Here is a 5,349-nt window from a genome sequence, read left to right as displayed (position 1 = left end):
GTTGTCACCCTGCTTAAATTCAACCTTTGGACTGTTTGTTGTCCTGAAATTACTTTGAAATCTAGAAGCATTGAATGGAGAATAAGTTGGTACCCGTAAGCTCCCACTAGGCATATGATTGCTGCCATAAATGTTACCAAGTTGTCCCTGCTTTAAAACAGTCCTTGGTTGTCCATAACTTGGCTGAAATGAAGACTCTTTCCTATACTTTCTTCCATAGCGCTCCGCAAGCTCAATAGCCTTGAAAAGTGAAGTACGATTTTGGGCCATAAGATCAGCTGGCAAAGATGGCTCTAAACCATACATAAACTTGTGAAGCTTGGCCTCATCACTGATACTTTCCACATACATGGTCAAGTTGAGGAATTGGTTTGTATATTCTCTTACACTTAGGCCCCTTTGTTCCAAGCCATACCATCTCCGTGCTAGCTTATCTTTTTCAAGAGGTGAAGCAAAGACTTCAGCCATAAGTGCCTTGAAAGCTTCCCAATTCTCAATAAGTATATTCACTTTCTTGATATACCTCCACCAAGTATGGGAAAATCCTTCTAGATGCAAGGAAGCAAAGTGAATCTTCATATCATCAGTTTTAGGGTATATATCAAAGTAAGACTCCATCTTAGAGGTCAATTCCTCTAATTCTGACGGTGAAGGTGACTGGCCATTAAATTTGGCTAAAACAAATTTGTCCTTGAATTCTCTTTCATGAAAGGGTTGCTGTCCCAAAATTGGCTAATCAGGATTTTCAAGTACAGAACCTCCAAATTGAGACTGAAATCTTCCAATAGGTGGCTGAGAATTACTATGTAATCTTCCTATTGGTAAAGTACACCTGGAATTTTGAGTATGCAGTCCAAAAACTTGAGTATTGGCCCCATTCAAACTGCCCAAATAGTCAATCATGCCTTTGTGAAGCTTCTCCTACTTCATACTGACTATTTGGAATGCCTCTTCTTCCAATAATCCCATTTCCATGACCATTTTGGTTAGATGGCTGAAGTGGGACTGAAGGGCCACTGTTTGAACAAGCCTTCTCATTAACTTCTTTTAATGCCATTTGCAATTGTATGAGTTTAGAGATTTGTGCCATGAGTTGGTCGTTGCATTCTACCAACTTATCAATAGAAGCCTTGGTCTGATCAGTAGATTGAACCATCTGCTCCATTCTTGACAAGATGGCCTCATGTCGTTCCCTATGTCTTTGTTCATGGGCACACAAAGTATCAGTAAGTATACTGATTTCTCCTTATTGTTGAAGCTCTTCAGGGTTCTCTTAAAGTGTGCTATCCATCATGGAATCCCTGATTTGCTGAGCATAATCCTCCTGGACCTTATTTTTGCCTTTATGTCCTGCCATAGTAGTGCAGTCCTGCAGTACCCCCTGTTAGTAAAACGGCTATAACTTTGGCTAGGAAGCTCCGATTTCAGAAATTTTTTGTGGTAATCGAAGCTAAGGTTGCCCTCTTCCAGATGAGCTATAGCACGCTATAACAAGTTTAGGACAAAAAATTCTGTAACTGGATTTTAGAGTCTGAACTGTCTAGTCCTGCACCCTGTCTAGACCTGTAAGTGCCCTATTTTGACCCTGTAATGCAAGATACTAACCCCAGATGGCTACCAAACCCTGTAAACGAGTATATAGGACCTGTGGGTACCCTGTAGTACCTGCACCTGTGCTTCAGCAATGAATGGTGTACTTGTAACCACCTGTAAATACCCTGTAAGTGACCTATAAATTCCCTGTTTTACCCTGTTTTGGTCCTGTAGGTACTTGAGTCCTTGGAAAGTCTTCAATCTTCAATCCTCCACTCATTGTACCTGTGTGAGGGATAAAACGGAATGATGGGCTCCCTACATGGGCTCCGAATCACCGGGAGGTGGGCAAAGTTCCCCCCGGGCTGGTTGATTGCACCCCTTCGGGATCTTCGAGTGAGGGAGGGTCACCTCTCTTACACACACACATGCATACAATGCATATAGACATGAAAAATGGAGAGCTATCAACATACATCTATTCTCCATTGGCAAACAAGAGTAATGAGCCTTTCACTCACCTTTGTTAATGTGCTTTATCAATATTGACCCACATTTGTTTAAGAGAAACTTTATAAAGATAAATACACGATTCGATCATAAGGCTTAGTGTATGTAGAGCAAAATATGACAATTTTTTTTTCCCTTTTTGGATTAACACAAGAAGTTGTAGGTGTGGAGTAACTATCTAAAATCCCCTTTCTACATAGGACCATGAGCTATGATTGAATATTCAATTGGTAGAAGGTTTAGCATTATTTGTGGTAAGGTCCACAAAAGCTGGCTTCGTAGGTAATTGTAATACTTTAAACTCCCCAGAAAGCATCATGGTTATTGTTGTCATGGTTGGTCTCAATGTGGGACTTGCTTGCATACAAAAGAGGGCAACATGAATGACATGCAAAAATTATCCAGCAGACAAGGCATCACTTCTTAGACGTTGGTTTACAAGCTCCAGCTGTCACCTTTGTTGGAACAATCTCCATGCCTACTAGTACAACAAGTTTCAACAAAGCAATTGGTTTAATAATATAATATACTATAGAAGGGAAGACTTAATTAATGGCCATTGTGCTTGTTTCTAAGCAAAACCTAATGAGAAGCATTACGTAAATGAATATCCCAATATATAATAGCTGATGAAGGAAGGCTCATGCATCCATCTCTTACCAAGTCAAGAACTCCTCCATTGAACTTTCCTCCTTCCGGTTGCGACCTCAAGGCTAAGGACACCAAAGCTGAAGATATCAACCTTCTCACTGAGCTCCCCATGGATAGCATATTTAGGGGCAAGATATCGTCTTTCATATGAAGAATAAAATGTAATTAATTAGTACACTAGGGCATTATGCACATAATTCAACTTGCTACTCTATCTATGGTAAAGCTAGCATATATATGATAGGCACAAGCAATATCTAATAATCATCCCCTCCCATCAATAATATTGTAGGAATTAATAAGTCATACACTTACAAGGTTTTGGCCACCCTTGTGTTGATATGTGACTCGTCTTCTGAGAGGAGCCTCGCAAGGCCAAAATCCGCAATAACTGGGTTGAGACGGTAATCCAATAGAACGTTAACTTAATATCTCGATGGATGATACGGTCGTGGCACTCCTCGTGAAGGTACGCCAACCCACGAGCCATGCCCAGAATGATCCCAAAACGAGTAGGCCAATCTAGCTTCGGTATACCCTCTTCCATTGAGTCCCCTACCGACAAGAAAAGAAACCCTTATCAATAGCACTACTTCACCACTTCTTATATCCTCATACATGTGTGAGTAATAAGTGTCATCGTACCAAATAAGACCTTATCCACACTTTTGTTTGGGAGATATTCATAAACTAGGATTCTGTTAGAGCCTTCCATGCATATCTCTAATAGCTTTATCAAGTTCTTGTGTTGCACATTGCTTATGATATTTACTTCATTCATGAACTCATTCTTCCCTTGCGTGCTTGATGATGATAACTTCTTTACTGCAATTTGTTGTCCATTTGGTAAAGCTCCCTGCATCAACATTAGAGTTAATATCTTACTAGCCAAAAAAACATGTTGAGACTACTTTAAACATGTGACAATGAGGAGATGTAAAATGCCAATGGCTTTAGGCACGTGAACTGGCCATTAGGAGATTTGGAATTATTCTTTGATAAAAGAATTTTTTAAAAAAATTTCCCCTCTCCTCCAACCGATTGTCAAGCTGGAGGAAGAGGGGATTAGAAAGGTAGGCAAGCTCCTTGCTAGAGCTTGACAGGGCTGTGCACATGCCCACTGATACACAGGGGGGGAGGATCCTATCCCCTCCCCCTATATAAACCATGCCTCTAGTGGTGATGAGGGCCAAGAAAGAGGAGAAGGACGAGGAGGCGGAGACCTTGGAGGTTGTGAGGGAGAGAGAGGGACATCGATGTGCTGCCACTACCTTGGGGGAGTCGTGAGCCACCTCCATTCAGCTGCCGTCCGCCACCTGCCTGTCCTCCTAGCGCCACCGCCAGCCGCAGGCCTCGCCGCCTGACCAACATGCCATTGGGAAAGATCATTCCCCCCCCCCCCCCCCCCCCCCCCGTGTTTTAACCCTCTTAAGGCCCCTTTCCCTTGGGCTTTGAAAAAAACCCCCCCTCGTGTTTAAAGCTCATAAGCCCCCTTTTTCCCCTTAGCCCTTCCCATGCTTCCCATGGGCTTTGGAACCCCCCGTGTTTTATAAATTTCCTCAAGCCCTTTCCCTTGGACTTTGGGATTACTTAACCCCCCCCCCCCCCCCCCCCCCCCCCCCCGTGTTTAAACCCCTTAGCCTTTCCTTGCCTTATGCAAAATACCCTTGGGGCTTTGTTTTTTTCCCCACTCGTAAAAGGAAATAGAGTGTTGAGGGTCTTTTAACACCTCCCTTTCCCACTCAAAAACCCTCGTAAGGGATTCCACACCTCGTTATTCCCCATTCGTGTGAGTCCTTACAAAGGCCATTAAGCCTTCCCCATGGCTTAATGGATCTTAGTCGTGAAAGATTCTGAAACACCCCTTTCGAATTCCCGACTCCAAGGAGAAAGCCTTCTAAAACTGCTTTTGACGGATGGTGCAAGTTATTGCAAAAGAGAGCCATGGTGGAATATAAAAAAGGAGTTGTAAAGCTGCTTCCACGGCGGAAATGCCTCCTAAGAGAGTCAAAGGCGCAGCCACGGGAGGGTCGTCTCCCAGCATCCACGTGGATATCTCACCCCAAGCCCAAGTTTTCCTTCCTAATTTTTATTTGGTAATGTTGAAATTGAATCATGCAAGGTAAATTGTTGGATATAGGATATATATTTTGTCCTAAATGCTCACAACGAAGGAACTTAGTCATTAATACTTTCAATAAAACATTCAAAAAAATAAAGTAAGCATAAATGCATTTCTAGCAAATAGCTTTATGCATTGAAATGAATTAAAAATTAGATTAATGTCCATTAAAATAGTATACTTCATTTAAGCCTAGAAGTATAAACTGCATCTCGCACTATTAATCCATATCCTCTTTGCAATGAATCATCATCGAAAGTGCAAAGCATGAAATGATTCTTACAATGCATAACTCTAGGAAATTATAATTGTCAACTGCATAAATTATCAAGTAAAAGGTTGCCTGTTTAGCATGAATTTTGTTCTCAAAGTATAAGAAGATTAGTTGGAATTAACCTAACCTATGTCTGACCTCAAATCAATAAGTTAGGGTTGAAAAATCAATTTACACATAGACAACAAGTCATGTAGAAATGATCATGTAATTATTTTCTAGAGTTAAACAAAGTGGCATAAACCTAAAACACCTAGAC

The 5,349-nt window shown here is 41.5% G+C and overlaps 1 pseudogene; it reads right to left on the bottom strand.

Moving 5' to 3' along the window:
• Positions 1-2,266: 2,266 nt before the first annotated feature.
• Positions 2,267-3,992, bottom strand: LOC148015440 (cysteine-rich receptor-like protein kinase 43; annotated as a pseudogene).
• Between the last annotated feature and the right edge of the window lie 1,357 nt (positions 3,993-5,349).

Source organism: Lygodium microphyllum, chromosome 24 (genome assembly GCF_053477565.2).
Source record: "Lygodium microphyllum isolate KBCC chromosome 24, Lygodium_microphyllum_v1.1.10, whole genome shotgun sequence".
NCBI classification, from domain to species: Eukaryota; Viridiplantae; Streptophyta; class Polypodiopsida; order Schizaeales; family Lygodiaceae; genus Lygodium; species Lygodium microphyllum.
Note: the sequence above shows the minus strand (reverse complement) of the source record. Positions and strands in the feature narration are given on the sequence as shown.